At 38.0% G+C, this 22,000-nt stretch overlaps 1 pseudogene; it reads left to right on the forward strand.

The window, feature by feature from the left end:
- LOC100608902 (centriole and centriolar satellite protein OFD1-like) overlaps positions 1 to 22,000 on the forward strand; it is a 63,244-nt pseudogene that overhangs the window by 38,933 nt on the left and 2,311 nt on the right.

Raw genomic sequence — 22,000 nt, forward strand, 5'->3', positions numbered from 1 at the left:
TTCTCTAAACTTCTCTTCTCCACTTCATTCATTTCATCTTCCATCACTGAGACCCTTTCTTCCAGTTGATCCAGTAGCAGATTCAGTACAGATCCAGTAGTAGCTGTATCTCATACAGCAGTGGTCATCCAGCAAATTCCAACTGATCTGCTACTGAGGCTTGTGCATTCATCACATAGTTCTCTTGCCTTGGTTTTCAGTTCCATCAGGTCCTTGAAGGACTTCTCTGCATTGGTTATTCTAGTTAGCCATTCATCTAATTTTTTTTGTCAAGGATTTTAACTTCTTTGCCATGGGTTTGAACTTTCTCATTTAGCTTGGAGTAGTTTGATTGTCTGAAGACTTCTTGTCTCAATTGGTCAAAGTCATTCTCCATTCAGCTTTGTTCCATTGCTGGTGAGGAGCTGCATTCCTTTGGAGGAGGAGAGGTGCTCTGATTTTTAGAGTTTTCAGTTTTTCTGCTCTGTTTTTTCCCCCATCTTTGTGGTTTTGTCTACGTTTGGTCTTTGATGATGGTGACATACAGATGGGGTTTTGGTGGGGATGTCCTTTCTGTTTGTTAGTTTCCCTTCTAACAGTCAGGACACTCAGCTGCAGGTCAGTTGGAATTTGCTGGATGACCACTCCAGACCCTGTTTGCCTGAATATCAGCAGCAGAGGCTGCAGAACAGCGGATATTGGTGAACAGCAAATATTGCTGCCTGATCGTTCCTCTGGAAGTTTTGTTTCAGAGGAGTACCCTGCTGTATGAGGTGTCAGTCAGCCCCCAGTGGGGGAGTGTCTCCCAGTTAGGCTACTCGGGGGTCAGGGACCCACTTGAAGATGCAGTCTTTCCATTCTCAGATCTCCAGCTGCATGCTGGGAGAACCACTATTCTCTTCAAACTGTCAGATAGGGACATTTAAGTCAGCAGAGATTTCTGCTGCATTTTGTTTGGTTATGCCTTGCCCACAGAGATGGAGTCTACACAGGCAAGCAGGCCTCCTTGAGTTGCGGTGGGCTCCACCCAGTTCGAGGTTCCCAGCCTCTTTGTTTACCTATTCAAGCCTCAGCAATCATGGGCGTCCCTTCCCCAGCCTCGCTGCCCCCTTGGAGTTTAATCTCAGACTGCTGTGCTAGCGATGAGTGAGGCTCCTTGGGCATAAGACCCTCTGAGCCAGGCACAGGATATAATCTTCTGGTATGCCATTTGCTAAGACCATTGGAAAAGTGCAGTATTAGGGTGGGAGTGACCCGATTTTCCAGGTGCTGTCTGTCACCCCTTTCTTTGACTAGGAAGGGAATTCCCTGACTCTTTGCACTTCCCAGGTGAGGTGATGCCACACCCTGCTTTGGGTCATGCTCACTATGCTGCATCCACTGTCCTGCACCCACTTTCCAACACTTCGCAGTGAGATGAACCCGGTACCTCAGTTGGAAATGCAGAAATCATCCGTCTTCTGCATCGCTCTTGCTGGGAGCTGTAGACTGGAGCTGTTCCTATTTGGCCATCTTGGCTCCACCTAATTTTTATATTTTTAGTAGAGACGGGTTTTCACCATGTTGGCCAGGATGGTCTCAAGCTCCTGACCAAGATATCTGCAAGCCTCAGCCTTCTAAAGTGCCAGGATTACAAGCATGATCCACCACACATGGCCAGGTTGTTATTATTTTTTTTTGTACTTGTGATAAGTGAAAAGGAAGGATAAGACGCACACATATGCCAAGTAGGGCACTCTGGTCACTCAATTTTCTGCTAATGCCTCCTCATCTGGCTCATGCTGATTATATGCAGAAATTGTTTTGGAAATGTTTTATTATTATTGAAAAAGTAAACTCCTAGGAGTAGCATTCAGAGTCCAACATTATTCTTCCTTAACAACTGTAGTACCCACTTCACAGCATAACATAGTTACAGTGAGTAACTGAGTAAGCAGGTATTAATTGCTGAGAACAGTGCCTCATGATGGTGGTGAGGTGGAGTAATCTTTACAAAAAAAAGAGAAAAGAAATTTTTCAGAGCATTTTCTTGAGTAACAGAAGGCTTTTTGCCACCTGATGCTCTTGGGTTTTCCATTATTAGAACTTCATATTCATGAATTTTATTTTTCCAATCTAGCCTTTACCACAGACAGAGGGAACTTCAAGACAAAAGTGAATTTTCAGTTGTCAACAAGCTAAATTTTAAGGACAATGACTAATTTGACTCACCTTTTAAAGGTAAGTTTCAACATAAGTACCAGTTTTTATAAGTTGAAGATGTAGAAAAATTAGTTTTGGTGAAACATATCTATTGGTATCAAAAAAAAGCAGCTACAAATTGAAACATTTTTATTCTGTGATAAAACTACAAGTACAGCTGTATCACCTCATTTTCCTATCATGAAACTTTTTATGGTTGTGTCTGTTTACTTTTAAAAATCTCATCATGACAAATTTCAGAGTTTGGGCTAAGCTTATAAATACATCATTAACTTATCAGATTTAAAATGAGTGATTTTAGAGAACGTATTTCTTCTGAGGTGGGCAGATCATGAGTCAGGAGATTGATATTATCCTGGCTAACACAGTGAAACCCCATCTCTACTAAAAATACAAAATATTAGCCGGGCATGGTGGCAAGCACCTGTAGTCCCAGCTACTCTGGAGGCTGAGTCAGGAGAATGGCATGAACCTGTGAGGTGGAGCTCGCAGTGAGCCAGGTTCACACCACGGCACTCTAGCCTGGGCTACAGGGTAAGATTCCATCTCAAAAAAAAAAAAAAAAAAAGGAAATAAAGGGTATTCAATTAGGAAAAGAGGATGTCAAATTGTCCCTGTTTGTAGACTACATGATTGTATATCTAGAAAACCCCACTGTCTCAGCCCAAAATCTCCTTAAGCTGATAAGCAACTTCAGCAAAGTCTCAGGATATAAAATCAATGTACAAAAATCACAAGCATTCTTATACACCAACAACAGACAAACAGAGAGCCAAATCATGAGTGAACTCCCATTCACAATTGCTTCAAAGAGAATAAAATACCTAGGAATCCAACTTACAAGGGATGTGAAGGACCTCTTCAAGGAGAACTACAAACCACTGCTCAAGGAAATAAAAGAGGATACAAACAAAAGGAAGAACATTTCATGCTCATGGGTAGGAAGAATCAATATCCTGAAAATGGCCATACTGCCCAAGGTAATTTACAGATTCAATGCCATCCCCATCAAGCTACCAATGCCTTTCTTCACAGAATTGGAACAAACTACTTTAAAGTTCATATGGAACCAAAAAAGAGCCCACATCATCAAGTCAATCCTAAGCCAAAAGAACAAAGCTGGGGGCATCACACGACCTGACTTCAAACTATACTACAAGGCTACAGTAACCAAAACAGCATGGTACTGGTACCAAAACAGAGATATAGATCAATGGAACAGAACAGAGCCCTCAGAAATAACGCCGCATATCTACAACTATCTGATCTTTGACAAACCTGAGAAAAACAAGCAATGGGGAAAGGATTCCCTATTTAATAAATGGTGCTGGGAAAACTGGCTAGCCATATGTAGAAAGCTGAAACTGGATCCCTTCCTTACACCTTATATAAAAATCAATTCAAGATGGATTAAAGACTTAAACCTTAGACCTAAAACCATAGAAACCCTAGAAGAAAACCTAGGCATTACCATTCAGGACATAGGCATGGGCAAGGACTTCATGTCTAAAACACCAAAAGCAATTGCAACAAAAGCCAAAATTGACAAATGGGATCTAATTAAACTAAAGAGGTTCTGCACAGCGAAAGAAACTACCATCAGAGTGAACAGGCAACCTACAAAATGGGATAAAATGTTCACAACCTACTCATCTGACAAAGGGCTAATATCCAGAATGTACAATGAACTCAAACAAATTTACAAGAAAAAAACAAACAACCACATCAAAAAGTGGGCGAAGGACATGAACAGACACTTCTCAAAAGAACACATTTATGCAGCCAAAAAACACATGAAAAAATGCTCATCATCACTGGCCATTAGAGAAATGCAAATCAAAACCACAATGAGATACCATTTCACACCAGTTAGAATGGTGATCATTAAAAAGTCAGGAAACAACAGGTGCTGGAGAGGATGTGGAGAAATAGGGACACTTTTACACTGTTGGTGGGACTGTGAACTAGTTCAACCATTGTGAATGTCAGTGTGGCAAGTCCTCAGGGATCTAGAACTAGAAATACCATTTGACCCAGCCATCCCATTACGGGGTATATACCCAAAGGACTATAAATCATGCTGCTATAAAGACACATGCACACGTATGTTTATTGCAGCATTATTCACAATAGCAAAGACTTGGAACCAACCCAAATGTCCAACAATGATAGACTGGATTAAGAAAATGTGGCACATACACACCATGGAATCCTATGCAGCCATAAAAAATGAAGAGTTCATGTCCTTTGTAGGGACATGAATGAAATTGGAAATCATCATTCTCAGTAAACTATCGCAGAACAAAAAACCAAACACCACATATTCTCACTCATAGGTGGGAATTGAACAATGAGATCACATGGACACAGGAAGGGGAACATCAAACTCTGGGGACAGTTGTGGAGTTAGGGGAGAGGGGAGGGATAGCATTGGGAGATATATCTAATGCTAGATGATGAGTTAGTGGGTGCAGTGCACCAGCATGGCACATGTATACCTATGTAACTAACCTGCACAATGTGCACATGTATCCTAAAACTTAAAGTATAATAATAAAAAAAGAAGGCACCTCTCAAGTTTTAATATGTACAATAAACTGAAGATCTTGTGCAGAAAAAAAAATATATGTGTATATATATATATATATCTTCCTTTATATGGAATACAAGGGTGTTATTTTTCTTTAAATTTACTGATTATGTTGATTTCCTCAGATTTAGAAAACCTCATTTTTTAGTGAAAGAGTGGAGATAAAAGAATATTAAGAGTCCAGAATCTGGTGTCCTGGCTATGGCCCTGCCTTAGACTGTTTCTCTTTGTCATCACTTTGTAAGTGTAAAATAAGCATGTAGAGCTTATCATCTCTAAGATTCTTTCCAGCTTGAGAAATCTTTTGAGAAATCTATATTTGTATGTAACCCACTGGTTAGTCTTGTAAAAGTTATCTTCAAATCTGGAAGTATAATATTTTGCAAAGTTAAATGAGCGGGCTTAGTAAATTTTGTGAATGTTTGTTAAAGTCTTTGGTTAAATCACTGTCATTTCAATAGAATTCTAATGATTATCAACAAACCATTTGAATTCTTCACCGTCACTGAGTTGACTTTCCTGTTGAGCAATCCAATTCTGTAAACAAAGTTAATTATTTCAAGTACAAGAACACTCTGACAAGCAAGTACTTTGGCAAGTGGTTATGTGTGGAACTTCACAAAATCCTCTTAGGAAAAGGTGCACCTAACTACTTTGGCTGCAGTTCCCATGCTCCAGCTAGTTGCCTCCCCATGTCACTGCTCTCCTTTTTCTTGCTATTATTGTTAAGGAAGGACTCATGGGAGAACCATTTATGCCTCATGTAGATGCAGGAAACGTGCCCAGGTGTCTTGAAATGGATGCGTTCTCTTCTGGAGGTATGCCTCATGTGGATGCATATCTGGAGGTATGTCTCATGTGGGCACTGCTGCAGCTGCTGTGCCAATCTCATATCAGCACCCAAGGAAGGTCTTTATTTTAACAAAAAAATCAGCAGGGTCAGGACTGTGTACTCTGTGTACTGTGTATTCTGTGAATATTTCATGTATCCCTGAAGGTCTTTTTGTAGGTGTAAATTAGTCAAAGTATTGACTTGGGTCTTATAGTGTCATTATGTTGTTAATGACATTTCTGAAGTAATTTCTGTGTTAACACGTAAAGACCCTGCTGAGGAAGGGACACATTGCATGAAGGAATTCTCATTTTGGCTTCTAGATCAGTTGCCTAAAATTATTTTCATTAACTATTCAGTGTCTAGCATACTAGGTGGACTTTTCCCCATAACTCTTCTGCAAAAACTATCCCATGTGGGCCTATGATCTGGAGAAATCATTATGAAACATTGAAATAATAGTTAAGGCCCATTATATAACTTTAGTGTGATGGAAATATTTAAATATTATTTCTTTTTCCATCTATATGCTTCCTTTGTGTCTTAAGAAATCAGGGGAAAAGAGGTTGTGGTTCCAAGATGGCCGAAAAGGAACAGGTCCAGTCCACATTTCCCAGCGTGAACAGTGCAGAAGAGGGGTGATTTCTGCATTACCACCTGAGCAAATGGCACACAAGGAGACTATATCCCATGCCTGGCTCACAGGGTCCCATGCCAATGGAGCCTCACTCATTGCTAGCACCGTAGTCTGAAATCAAACTGCAACACAGCAGCGAGACTGGGGGAAGGGCTCCCTCCATTGCTGAGGCTTGAGTGGGTAAACAAAGTGGCCTGGAAGCTGGAACTGGGTGGAGTCCACCACAGCTCAAGGAGGCCTTCCTGCCTCTGTAGACTCCACCTCTGGGGGCAGGACATAACAGAACAAAGGGCAGCAGATACCACTGCAGAATTAAATATCCTTGTCTCACCGGTTTGAAGAGAGTAGTGGCTCTCCCAGCATGGAGTTTGAGATCTGAGAACAGACAGACTTCCTCCTCAAGTGGGTTCCTGAAACCCAAGTAGCCTAACTGGGAGGCACACCCCAGTAGAGGCAGACTGACACCTCACATGGCTGGGTAACCTTCTGTGATGAAACTTCCAGAGGAATGAGCAGGCAGCAACATTTGCTGTTCAGCAATATTCACTGTTCTGCACCCTCTGCGGTTGATAACCAGGCAAACAGGTCTGGAGTGGTCGTCCAGCAAACTCCAACAGACCAGCAGCTAAGGGTCCCAACTGTTAGAAGGAAAACTAACAAACAGAAAGGGCATCCACACTGAAACCCCATATGTATGTCACCATCATCAAAGACTAAAAGGTAGATAAAACCACAAAGATGGGGAAAAAACAGAGCAGAAAAGCTGAAAATTCTAAAAATCAGAACACCTCTCATCCTCCAGAGGGACACAGCTCCTCCCCAGCAACAGAAGAAAGCTGGATAGAGAATGACTTTGATGAGCTGAGAGAAGAAGGCTTCAGATGATCAAACTTCTCTGAGCTATAGGAGGAAATTCAAACCCATCACAAAGAAGCTAAAAACCTGGAAAAAAGATTAGAGGAATGGGTTACTAGAATAATCACTGTAGAGAAGTCTTTAAATGACCTGCTGGAGCTGAAAACCATGGTGTGAGAAGTAGGTGATGATTGCACAATCTTCAGTAGTTGATTCCATCAATTGGAAGAAACGGTATAAATGACTGAAGATCAAATTAGTAAAATGAAGTGAGAAGAGAACTTTTGGGAAAAAAGAATAGAAAGAAAAGTACAAAGCCTCCAAGAAATATGGGAATATGTGAAAAGACCAAATACACATCTGAGTGGTGTACCTGGAAGTGACAGGGAGAATGGAACCAAGTTGGAAAACACTCTGCAGAATATTATCCAGGAGAACTTCCCCAATCTAGCAAGGCAGGCTAACATTTAAATTCAGGAAACACACAGAATGCAACAAAGATATTCCTCGAGAAGAGCAACTCCAAGACACATAATTGGCAGATTCACCAAAGTTGAAAACAAGGAAAAAAATGTTAAGGACATTTCACACTAACAGCTGATCTCTCAGCATAAACTCTACAAGCCAGAAGAGAGTGGGCACCAATATTCAACATTCTTAAAGAAAAGAATTTTCAACCCAGAATTTCATATCCAGCCAAATGAAGCTTCATAAGTGAAGGAGAAATAAAATCCTTTACAGAGAAGGAAATGCTGAGAGATTTTGTTACCACAAGGCCTGCCCTAAAAGAGCTTCTGAAGGAAATACTAAACATGGAAAAGAACAACTGGTACCAGCAACTGCAAAAACATGCCAAATTTTAAAGACCATCAGGGCTAGGAAGAAACTGCATCAACTAACGAGCAAAATAACAAGCTAACATCATAATGACAGGATCAAATTCACACATAATAATATTAACATTAAACATAAATGGGCTAAATGCTCCAATTAAAAGACACAGACTGGCAAATTGGATAAAGAATCAAGACCCATCAGTGTGCTGTATTCAGGAAACCCACCTCATATGGAGAGACACACATAGGCTCAAAATAAAGGGATGGAGGAAAATCTATGAAGCAAATGGAAAACAAAAAAAGGCAAGGGTTGCAATCTTAGTCTCTGACAAAACGGACTTAAGCCAACAAACTTCAAAAAGAAAAAGAAGGCCATTACATAATAGTAAAGGGATCAACTCAACAAGAAGAACTAACTGTCTTAAATATACATGCACCCAACACAGGAGCACCCAGATTCATAAAGCAATCTTTAGAGACATACAGAGAGACTTAGACTTCCAAAGAATAATAATGGGAGACTTTAACACCCCACTATCAATACTAGACAGATCAACGAGACAGAAAGTTAACAATGACATCCAGGATTTGAACTCAGCTCTGCACCAAGCAGATCTAATAGACATCTGCAGAACTCTTCACCCCAAATCAACAGAATATACATTCTTCTCAGCACCACACCACACTTATTCCAAAATTGACCACATAGTTGGAAGTAAAGCACTCCTCAGCAAATGTAAAAGAACAGGAATTATAACAAACTGTGTCTCAGACCACAGTGTAATCAAACTAGAACTCAGGGTTAAGAAACTCACTCAAAACCTCTCAACTACATGGAAACTGAACAACCTGCTCCGGTATGACTACTGGGTACATAACGAAATGAAGGTAGAAATAAAGATGTTCTTTGAAACCAATGAGAACAAAGACACAACATACCAGAATCCCTGGGACATATTTAAAGCAATAAGTACAGGGAAATTTATAGCACTAAATGCCCACAAGATAAAGCAAGAAAGATGTGCAATTGACACCCTAACATCACAATTAAAAGAACTAGAAAAGCAAGATCAAACACATTCAAAAACTAGCAGAAGGCAAGAAATAACTAAGATCAGAGCATAACTGAAGGAGATAGAGAGAAAAACAACAGTTCAAAAAATCAATGAATCCAGGAGCTGGTTTTTGAAAATATCAACAAAATTGATAGATCCCTAGGAAGACTAATGAAGAAGAAAAGAGAGAGGAATCAAATAGACACAATGAAAGATGATAAAGAGGATATCACCACCAATCCCACAGAAATACAAATCTGCAATCAGAGAATACAATAAACTAGAAAAACTAGAAGAAATGCATAAATTCCTGGACACATACACCCTCCCAAGACTAAACAAGGAAGAAGCTGAATCTCTGAATAGATGAATAACAGGTTCTGAAATTGAGGCAATAATTAATAGCTCATCAACCAAAAAAAAAGTCCAGACCAGACAGATTCACAGCCAAACTCCACCAGAGGTACAAAGAGGATTTACTACCATTCCTTCTGAAACTATTTCAATCAATAGAAAAAGAGAGAATCCTCCCTAACTCATTTTATGAGGCCAGCATCATCCTGATACCAAAGCCTGGCAGAGACACAACAAAAAAGGGAATTTTAGCCCTTACTCCTGATGAACATCGATGCAAAAATCCTCAATAAAATACTGGCAAACAGAATCCAACAGCACATCAAAAACTTATCCACCATGATCAAGTTGACTTCATCCCTGGGATGCAAGGCTGGTTCAACAAACGCAAATCAATAAATGTAATGCATTACATAAACAGAGCCAACGACAAAAACCACATGGTTATCTCAATAGATGCAGAAAAGGCCTTTGACAAAATTCAACAATGCTTCATGATAAAATATCTCAGTAAATTAGATACTGATGGCATGTATCTCAAAATAATAAGAGCTATTTATGACAAACCCACTGCCAATATCATACTGAATGGGCAAAATCTGGAAGCATTCCCTTTGAAAACTGGCACAAGACAGGGATGCCCTCTCTCACCACTCCTATTCAACATAGTGTTGGAAGCTCTGGCCAGGGCAATCAGTCAAGAGAAAGAAATAAATGGTCTTCAGTTAGCAAAAAAGGAAGTCAAATTGTCCATGTTTGCAGATGACATGATTGTATATCTAGAAAACCCCATCGTCTCAGCCCAAAATCTCCTTAAGCTGATGAGCAACTTCAGCAAAGTCTCAGGATACAAAATCAATGTGCAAAAATCACAAGCATTCTTAGACACCAATAACAAACAGAGAGCCAAATCATGAGTGAACTCCCATTCACAATTGCTTCAAAGAGAAGAAAATACCTGGGAATCCAACTTACAAGGGATGTGAAGGACCTCTTCAAGGAGAACTACAAACCACTGTTCAATGAAATAAAAGGGGATACAAACAAATGGAAGAACATTCCATGCTCATGGGTAGGAAGAATCAATATTGTGAAAATGGCCATACTGCCCAAGGTAATTTATAGATTCAATGCCATCCCCATTGAGCTACCAATGACTTTCTTCACAGAATTGGAAAAACTACTTTAAAGTTCATATGGAACCAAAAAAGAGCCCACATTTCCAAGTCAATCCTAAGCCAAAAGAACAAAGCTGGAGGCATCACGCTACCTGACTTCAAACTACACTACAAGGCCACAGTAACCAAAACAGCATGGTACTGGTACCAAAACAGAGATATAGATGAATGGAACAGAACAGAGCCCTGAGAAATGATACCACACATCTACAACCATCTGATTTTTTATAAATCTGACAAAAACAAGAAGTGGGGAAAAGATTCCCTATTTAATAAATGGTGCTGGGAAAACTGGCTAGCCATATGTAGAAAGCTGAAACTGGATCCCTTCCTTACCCCTTATACAAAAATTAATTTAAGATGGATTAAAGACTTAAATGTTAGACCTAAAATCATAAAAACCCTGGAAGAAAACCTAGGCAAAACCATTCAGGACATACGCATGAGCAAGGACTTCATGCCTAAAACACCAAAAGCAATGGCAACAAAAGCCAAAATTGACAAATGGTGTCTAATTAAACTAAAGAGCTTCTTCACAGCAAAAGAAACTACCATCAGAGTGAACAGGCAACCTACAGAATGGGAGAAAATGTTCGAAATCTACTCATCTGACAAAGGGCTAATATCCAGAATTCACAAAGAACCCAAACGAATTTACAAGAAAAAAAACAAGCAACCCCATCCAAAAGTGGGTGAAGGATATGAACAGAAACTTCTCAAAAGAAGACATTTATGCAACAATCAGATATATGAAAAAAATGCTCATCATCACTGGCCATCAGAGAAATGCAAATCAAAACCACAATGAGATAGCATCTCACACCAGTTAGAATGGCGATCATTAAAAAGTCAGGAAACAACAGGTGCTGGAGAGGATGTGGAGAAATAGGAACACTTTTACACTGTTGGTGGGACAGTAAATTAGTTCAACCATTGTGGAAGACCGTGTGGCTATTCCTCAAGGATCTAGAACTAGAAATATCATTTGACCCAGCCATCCCTATTACTGGGTATATACGCAAAGGATTATAAATCATGCTGCTGTAAAGACATATGCACACGTATGTTTATTGCGGCACTATTCACAATAGCAAAGACTTAGAACCAACCCAGATGTCCATCAGTGATAGACTGGATTAAGGAAATGTGGCATATATACACCACGGAATACTATGCAACCATAGAAAAAGATGAGTTCATGTCTTTGTGGGGATATGGATGAAACTGGAAACCATCATTCTCAGCAAACTATCACAAGGACAAAAAACCAAACACCACATGTCTCACTCATATGTGTGACTTGAACAATGAGAACAGTTTGACACAGGAAGGGGACTATCACACAGCAGGTCCTGTCTTGGGGTGTGGGGAGCGGGGAGGGATAGCATTAGGAGACATACCTAATGTAAATGATGAGTTAATGGGTGCAACACACCAACATGGCACATGTATACATATGTAACAAACCTGCACATTATGCACATGTACTGTAGAACTTAAAGTATAATATTTAAAAAAAGTAAAAAAAATAAGGAATTGGGGAAATAGATTTCGTATTTCAATTTTTGGAAAAGCTGTAACACTGGTTTAACTTAGCACTATACAAAAACTGGCCATCAGACTTCTCTTGTCTGTCCCACTTTCTTATTCCAGCCTTCTTTAAGATTATCAACTTTCCTTGCTGGAGGTGGAGGGAGATGGGAAGAGAGATGCTGGAGCTTTGCACTTTGTTCCAGGGCTGAGCAAACATCCAGGATCCTTTCTTTTGGGATCAAAATGTTTAATCCTCAAATATGAAAGATAATTTCTCAAGTTAAGCCACCTCTTTGTCCCCCACAAATATTGAAAATACATCTTCTTCAAAACATTACCAAAACGTCTGTTAGCAGTTTTTTGGGTGTAGTCATGGCACTCAGGAACACACAGAATTACTTAAATAGGCAAGGGATTTTGAGAAATTGTGTTTTGCTGATTCCAGAGTAAATCTGCTTTGGAAAGCACTCACTGAGACTTGATCTAGAGCCTCTGTCTGCTGGGCACTTTCCTTGGGGCTGAACATACAACAGTGAACCAAACCAAGCCTTTGTCTTCCTGATTTCTAGACACTGAGGCAGATGGTCAGCAAGCCATTACCCAGGACTGCAGAAGAAACGGGCTGCAGCTGATGCACAGGGGACATGGCCACAAGAGGGAGTTTCTGACAGGCAGCCATTTTTCACAGGCCTGAGCAAGGGAATAAAAATAACATGTTAGAATAAAAGAAATCAACTGAGTAACAAGGTGTTCTACCTCTGAGAGAGAATGTACATTATAATATTTGCCTTAAAATTTTTAAGCAGCATAGCGAGTAACATAGTTGTTATTGAGAAATTTTTATATTCATCATTTCACCTCTGCATCTGGGCACAGATGATATGGAAAAGGCTGAAATTTGTTGTCTCTGATATGAGGTACCCAATAAACATACTTTATTTCTTTGCTTTTGTGTCCAAAGACATTTCTGTATTCCACCATACAGGTGCAAAACACACACCAGAGTAGAAAAGTAGTTTGTTCTTGCTATTTATTTCTCAATATAAATGTGCTTAAACAACATTGCTATTTTGAGAATACTATTCCACATAAGAAAGCAATCTCACTTTAGAGTAACTTTTGTTTCTTCTTTAAACAAGGAGGAAGTTGCATTTCTGTCTGCAGAAATGATCAAGTGTCCCTTTTTGTATTTTAATTTCATCAGAAGTATTGAGAAGAGATGGGTGGTGATGAGAGAAAAAATTGTGTTGCTTCTCTCTTATTCGTGAAACTAACTAACTCCCTGCTGATGACTTTAAAATAAGGAAGAGCAAAAGGGTGCAGAATCCTCCAGTAAGCCTATGAATTTTTCTTGTTATTAGCATTGCTAGCTTTATAAAAAAATAAGTTACGTGTCGGAACTTGAAGAGAAAGGTCAGTAAAATTGTTTCTGAGCATGAGATGTAATTAAACATGTGAGATGCAGAGATCTGTGCCAAGATGCATAGGGAAGAGACAATTTATTAAAACATGGGCACTCCATGGATAAAATAGAAGTGGATGAAACAAGTATCTGTAGGTTTTCAAGAAGCAGGTGCAAGATATCGTGCAAGTAAGGTGCTGGACTGGTTTGGTTACTTGTCCCTTCAGAAATAAGGAGGAGATGACATTTCAGTTAGGTCTTGAATAGCATATCAGGCTTTATGACAGCATGGGATTAATACAGGCTCAGGATACAGTAAAGGCAAATGCCAAGCAAGGAAGACACAGCCATGGCCAGGCCCCAGTGAGTGGGTTGAGAGAGATGAAATATTTCTAGTACAAAGCTGGTGGTGTTACAGGAAATCGATATGGAAAGATAAAGGCAGATTATTGGAGCCCAGACTACCATGGTGTTGAATTCTACCAGAGCACAGACACTGCACAGCAGATACACACCTTCCCCTCCGGAAATGCCTGGTGGAAATGACCACAAGTTACTAGAAGGTACAGACTGACTTCAAAGAGAGTCCTGACTGGGCTGTTTAAGTATTTCAGGGAGATGGTGTGGAAGACACCTGTTGCAGCTGAAATACAGGGAATATGAATGTGCCAGTGCTGGTTGCTGGGCAGATGGAGGATGGAAAGAGCATGACCGAAAAAAAAAAAAAAAAAAAAAAGAACTAGAATGATCACGCCCATGATGAAGCTGGTGTTGTGGGGATTTCACATGTGTATAGTAGAAAACTCTCAGAAGTGTGGATGCGAGGGTAGGTGAAGAGAGCAGGAATAGAGGAAACGATATGGAAAGGATCCACATCTGAATAATAGTGAAAACCCCAGGAAGGGCTGCCGTCCATTTGGAGGAAGTGGGAAATGAACAGTGAGATGGCTAGAATGGCTGGGGGAGTACAGGGGTTTGATGTCTGTTCTGTTTTTCAGAGTAGAACAGACTTGAGCATCTTTATGGGAGTAAGAATTATAAAACTGCTCTGTATAGAAATAGGGATCAGTGGCTCAGTCAGGGTCATACAGATAGGAGAGGTATTATAATGAAAGGCAGAGGTTGAAATGTAGGCTTTGCTTTCAAGAAGAGAAAGGAGATCTGTGTAAAGGACAAGAACCTGTGACATGGAGGGAGGCTATGTCAGTTGGAGTCGGCCATGATGAGGGTGACTTGTATTCATCTCAGCCAAGTGAAGTGGAATGCAGTGGCAAGGAGTTGGGATTGGGGGCCTGAAGTCAATGAACAGGGAAGAGCAACTTGAAGCAGGTCACATGTCAACCAAAAGCCCAGCAGAGTCTCTCTGGATCTTGGCAAGGACTCCTGCAGAATGGTCCTGCATTCATTTGAACAATGTGATACAGGCAGCAATTCTTTATTTTCTGTTCTATTAGATCTAGATCAGAAAGAAATTGAAGAACAAAAGGAAGAAGAAAAAAATGTGGAAACAGCAAGTGAAAGAATGAAGGCAGAGAGAAGAAAAAAAGGCAGAGTAACCTACATTTTAGAAAGGGAACAGAGGGAACTAGAAAAACTGGATCAAGAAAGGGTAATAATTATGACCTAATTCTCTGTACAAGTTGCTTCATTGTTCACCTTTAGTAACTACATTGAGGTGAGTGAAGGGAGTCAATTAGTGTCCAAATTCAGAGGAGTGGCAGGTGCCCGAAAAGGAATCCCTGTCCTCTTCTTGTCTTACAAGCAGTGAGAAATGCTGTGTAGAATATGCAGCTTAGGAGTTTGGTAGTAAATGGTTGTTTTTGAAGGTAATTTTTGTGCATTCTCATCTGATCCTTAAATAAGGCTGTAAAAAAGTAGATTGTGCTTTGCTTCAGAATGTTGCTTTGAAATCAGAGTTTAAGGAAGAGGCTGTCAGTGTCAGCTAGCTGGTACTAGAAGAACCCAAAGGTGGAGATGGCTGCCAGTCCAAGTTTGCTTCCAGGGGCGTATGCTGCACCCCCTTTTCCTCAGGTTCTCTTCTTCCCATCTGTATTCTGATTCTTGTCCTATCAGATGGATTACTCTGTCCACTTAACACCCTTGTTAAGTCTTGCTTGAATTACTGTAACATAAGAATGTTCCCTGGATTCCTGGTTAATTCAAATCTAAAGCGCAGGACACTTGAGGGAAATTAATGGCTTCCTTCATTGAGATGATCTATTTGTTTTCCATTGATGATAGGAATGACTTCCATTATGAAAAATTAGTTCACTGGCACACACACTGTGGGCGGGGACACACAGGGCTTCTGTGGTTTATTTTTACTTCTCGAAACAAGAATGCACATCCAAGTAATCGTTCTTCTCCGTTGAAGACAAAAAGGTGAAAAGCATAAAAAATCGAAAGTTCAGATGGAACCTCGAGTCTTTTAAAGGTATTACTCTTTTGATAAACATTTAAGATAAAATATTTCATTCTTAAGACAAAATATTTAAGAGATTTTAGTTTGTCAAAATTTGTAAGGTAGGGTGGTTCACTGATTAAGGACCACGAGAAAAAAGCTATTATCATATAACAAGGACATTAGTACTGACATTAATATTTTATATGTCAGAAGCATCATGGTGTTAAATGCATACCTTATGGTTTATTTTGATGTGCTTGCTAAATTTTGTGTTTATAAGTCACTGCTTTTTTAGGCTTTCAAATTACATATATGTTTCAAAAATGGTTCTTAGCCAAGTGTTTCATAAAATTAATGCATACCTAATTTCAAAATTCTTCCCTTTCCCCCAGGTAATCAGAGCTCAAGAAAGGTGGTTCAGGAAGGCTCCCTAAAGACATGCTTCAATCTAGTGACAAAGTTGAAATGGACTTGGTTTCCCCACACTGTGTTTTATATGTGAACGGTTAATTGCTTATTTTTTCAGCCAAAAGAAATGGTTAGAAATTTGAGGTTGCCTGTAAGAAGTTATTGAATCAGTCAGAATTACTGACTATAAAAGGAAAGGATTGGATTTTCTAACTTGTGAAATTGATCCTAATATAATTGATAAGCAAGACCAGAAACTCCCCAGAAAATAAATTGAGAACATTACAAAGAAACCAAATAAATCTGACACAAATTTTCAAAATTTTTACATTTTAATTTTTGTCTCCCCTTTGGTAATTGAACAGGATTTTCTCATGAAGGACCAGATGACTCTTGAAAACCAGGTTTGCTCTCCAGCTTCTATTGCAATATAATGAGAAGATACATAACATTTACCCCTTTGTAAATGTTTCTCTGTCATCAGACAAAACTCTCGATAGAAATCACTGTGTAATCCAGTGTATTTGTTTTTTCCTAATTGTATTTGATACTATAGTGTATGAACCAAGAATAATCAAGTCAAGTGAAACCCCTTTTCCAGTCATAAAATGTCTCATTCATTACACTAAAAGGAGCTGTTCTTTTTAAAAAACATTCTTATTTTGGTCTCAAATTTTTAAATGTGTTTAACCTATCTTATTTGTCAAATCTAGGCCTATATTTGGGAAGGGTAAGCTGTGTTCTTTCCTCTGAAGAGCTGGGCTGCCTTCTGTAAAACAAGAGGCCATTTTTCCCAGCGCATTTCTGTTTTCTACCTGAACATTAAAATACAGATTTTTCTAGGCATTAGAAATAGTACAATATTGCCTCTGGTCTTTGCATTTGATGCCTGTGGCTTTAGTAATTGTGTCCCTCCAGAATTTATATGTTGGAATTTAAACACCCCAGAATGGTAGAAGTAAAAATTCAAGATTTTGGGAGGCAAATAAGAGAGCAATTAGCGACCTTATAAAAGAACTCAATGGAACTAACAAAGCTTTTTAGCCCTTCCACCATTAGAGGAGACACTGTATTTGTCCTCTCTAGAGAACGCAGCAACAAGGGGCCATCTTGGAAGCAGAGACTAGGCCTTCACCAGACATGGAGACCATCAATGCCTTGATCTTGGACTTCTCAGTCTCTAAAACTGTAAGAAATTTATTTCTGGTTTTATAAGTTACCCAGTCCAATGTATTGTGTTATAGCAGCAGGAATGTACTGAGATAGCATCTTTATTGTGGAACCATTGGTCCTCATACTTAATGAATGGGCTTCAAGTGTTTCATTAATTTTAAAACACATGGCTCCTTCTTTACAATTGATTTCATTTTTATTTTCTAAAAATCAACGTTTACAATGCAGAACTGGAAAAAAAAATCTCTACTGAAACCTGTAGATTGTCCTAGGTTTTTTGGCAGAATCACTGTGGATAATTTAGAGGCTGCCTGTGATCACATCTATGTATTATTTAGTTTCCTGTCTATTCATGTGACTTAAATAATTGCACAAAATGCTACTTAAAAGTAGGCAGAAAGGAAGGTGACAAATAGCACACTAATTGAACTGCTGACTGTTTTTCTGTCATGTATGAATAAAGGATGGTGATCCAGAGTCAGCACCTCAATTAGGAGTGGGCATGTGTCAATAGTGACAAAGGCTAGGCCTCACTAAAAAAGGTCAGATGCAGACAATCCAAATTCAGAATTATATTGACAAATAAGGAGTTGAAAAACATTATATAATAAAACTCTGAGTAACATATTTAGCTCTGCAACTCTAGAGAGTAATTGTTAGAACTGGTTGCTCTATATTTCTGAGTACATCTTTCAATTTTTATACCATCGATTTGAAAAATAAACAACTACACATGGGCACTGATTGCTTGTAATTTGCACAGGTTTAAGCCTTGTTAATCTCATAGGTAGGTGGCTTTTATTTGTTTCAAAACTAGTCAGGAAAGTACTTACTATATACAGAAAACTACAGAAGTGCTTTTGGCACTTTTATACCCAGTACAGCCCGGTAGATTATAATATTTTCTTAAATGGCTGAAGAAAATTTTCCAGAAATAAACCAAGTAGCACTCACAGACTTGACTACCACACCAGTGTGAAATCTTTACTATGCACATTATTCAAAAGTCACAGCATACTGGGGAAAAAGAAAGATAAGATTTGTATAAAGTAAAAAGGCAAGTGAATGAAGCTATACTTTCATTTCATTTCTCTTAATATATCCACAACTATTTTCACCAATATAGATCTTTAAAATAAGCATAGACAAGTATTAACTATTATCTACAAATACTTATTGTAACACTTGAGTAGAACAATAGGAAGCCCTTGACACTGATTGACAATGTGGATTAACTGTTAGATTACAAAAAATTATACATAGCAAAATTTAATTCTCTTTACATAAAAAATAAGGCTACATAAACAAAGCTTTCAAAAGTTTCTGACAATAGCTACCAGAATTAGAAAGTTAAAATTAGGCTTGAGGCACTACATCTTCTGCAATACTGGACTCTGAAAGCACCACCATTGCTGGAAATAATAGTTAATTTTGTCATGCAACAGGAAAACAAAACACGTAACTATTTTGGAATATTTGTTCTATACAGAAGAGAGCTTCTCTCAGTTAAAATAAAAAAATCCCAAACAGGCATTTTTATAGAGTAACCACAAAAAAAAAAAAAAAAAAAGAAAAACCCACTGATACATGTGATACTTGATGTTCAAATTTAATAGCATCCATATAAAATTGTATTTCCTTTCTTAATTTTGAGTACATTTCTGCACATGTGGTGCTCTCAAATCCAGGAAACAGCCAAATCACAAGTTAAATTTTAAGGTGAATATACACAATGGATCCTGTATTAAGCAGCCCATTTGAAAAACACTGATGTACCTAACAGTTATATAGAGTATTTCATAAAGAACTGCACAGAGTTTACCATCACTAACACACAGTAACTATGGTCACTGAATATCTGGAATACAATAAGGCAGAAGGCAAATTTCTTTTGAAAATGTCTTAAACTCAGGAAGTTTTCTTATGCAACACCAAACTTTGTTATTCCAAGGAATTAAGATTTAGATAAGAAGAAAATGAAATACCAACCCTAATTTAAATTACTTACATCTTCAAGTCTATAGAAGTCAAAGGTTACAGGTCTTTGGCCAATTTGAAATTAGGTTTTAGATAGTGGATGTGAAACTGTTTACCCAGACCACTAAAAAATAGTTTAAACTGGTGGTTGTTTTGGTGAGGTAAAAATTCTTAATTTAAAAAAATACATAGAACGAAATTCTGTGAAAGATACTTAGGTCATTGGTTTTGACATAAATTCTGAAAAATGTATACCAAATACTCTTTAAGGCAGAGATGACATTTATTTCTCAAGGATAATAAAAACTAGATCAGTATTTTGTTGAAATAAAACCTATTATAAAAGTGCTTCTGGAATTCTTGTCAATGAGTCTGAATCTAGATTTTTTAGAGTATCTAGTAGAGTCAGCAGAATTGTACCTACTTTTAGGATTAGTGAAAAATATTTTCTTCTTGGCTGAGGAAATTAATGGGACACGGACTTGGGAGAGAAAGCTAATTTAAAAAGTCGTGAGATGAATCACGTTACTTATGCGCCAAAGTTTAATAAGTGCCAGCTGTCAGAATTGAAACTTCACACCAATTTCACTTTATTTCCTATGTAGGTAACACTTATTTGAGAATAGATAGCATATATATGAATTTATCGTCTCAATTTTTGATGCTGGCATGTCACAGGTCCTTATCAAAGAGTATCACATATTCCATTGAGTGTCTTGAGGGAAATGTTCTAGCAGCAAATGTGAATGTGCCACAAATTTCCAGAGTGAAAGGTCATTTTGTCAAAGTGTTACCTTTTAAAATTGCTAACATATAACCTGCAATATTTGCTCTAAAGAAAAAGATGTACTCACTGGAAGGTATTCCAGGAGCTACATCTCAGCAGCTTGAAACAGAAAGGTGTTTGAACATCTACTTTAGTTTGGTGGGATACACATCTGTAATGCAGAGCAGTTGTCTGATAATTTGTCAGAGCTGTCAATGCGTTGGCTGAAACACTCTGGCAAACATTTATGTGTAAGAAGTGAGTTACTCCTTTTAGAGAAACTGGATATCTTGCAGTTTGTGTTCTTTCTTTGCTTTGATACCCTGGTAAGCCTGTATTTTGCTGGCATCCATGTAAGCCAGTTAGAAGACAGTATCATGAGAAAGTGGATCTGGAAAAGAAGGTTGAGCATGATGACTAGTGAGCATGTCAGAAGGTAAAGCAAGGTGCTACTTAGATTAGATAGACTTGATGTTAAAGGGGATGAGGGTTATTCTGTATTAATTCTTTCTCTACTAGCAGAGCTGTCAAATCCTGAAAATGTGCTCTACTACTAGGCTTCACTTTAAAAACCTGAAGAAAAGTAAGTACATAAACATTGCAAAGTATATCTATTAACTATTAAATTTCTGTATACTCATCAGTCTAAGTGAGTAATATATTAAACACCTCTCACTACAATTGGGATTTGTCTACATAAATAGATATTCATAAAATTTGCCTCAGGTGTAGGTTGAGACAATGCTGCTGAGACATTTAAATTTGTGACTGTTATATTATCTTTAAAAGATATTTTCATATTTTGATATTTCTTATTTTGTCTGTTACCTCATAAATTATATTTTATTATCCCTCTTTATTGTTTGTATTTTCCTTAAAACTCTCCTTTGCCTTGTATAATATCAGTGACCTTACTTTTTTGATAAATACCTGTTGATTTTCTCTAAACCTTTATTTTCAATATTTCAGGGTGATTATTTCTAGGTAAAAGTAATTTTTTCTCAATCTAATATTAGAGTACTTTATATTTTAACACAGAAATATAAACTGTTTACATCTAATATGGTTACTCTCATATCTCTCTAACTAATATCTGATTAGAGAGTTGTTCTACCCTAGATTTTCTTTGTCTCTGCTTTGGCATATCTGCCTTAGTTCTTCTCTCCCCTTCCCCACCTGCCACCTATTTTCCTAATTGTGTTGATTTAATTTTCTTACTCATATTTATTTCTTTTCCTGCTTTTGACATTTGTCACGATATTTCTAAACTTTGTTAGCTAATCAGTAGAACCCAGTTAACTTTTTTCTAACAAAGTAAAACATTTATTAGCCTCATAAAAAATTCTTGTAATACCTCTTTCATTTGGATATTTATTCTTCTTGCTAAAAAAAGGAAACAAGGAAACTTTTATTCTTCTTTTCCTTGGTGTTTTGATAGGTCTTTGATATTTGCATAGTCTTCATAAGTTGAAAAATGTATCTCTAAGTAACAAAAACATATGTGGAATAATATTCTGTGTAGAGATTATTTTTGTATTCTGCCTGTTGCCCTTTCTAAACATTTTTGTCTCATGGTGTTTTTTTTAAATGCAGATGAAAGTTTCCTAATCTGAGCTCAACTTTCATAACTTCCCTTTCATGTATGGTCACCAGATAAAATGAAGGATTCCCAGTTACATTTTCATTTTAAATAAACAACAAACAGCATTTTAGTATAATTCTCAATAGCTTTGTAATTTAGTAATATTCTCAATATTGCATGGACAGACTTACACTGAAATATAATTCTTTGTTGTTTGTCAATACATTGCCAAATTTC

This window comes from Pan troglodytes, chromosome Y, assembly GCF_028858775.2.
Source record: "Pan troglodytes isolate AG18354 chromosome Y, NHGRI_mPanTro3-v2.0_pri, whole genome shotgun sequence".
In the NCBI taxonomy this organism is placed as follows: domain Eukaryota; kingdom Metazoa; phylum Chordata; class Mammalia; order Primates; family Hominidae; genus Pan; species Pan troglodytes.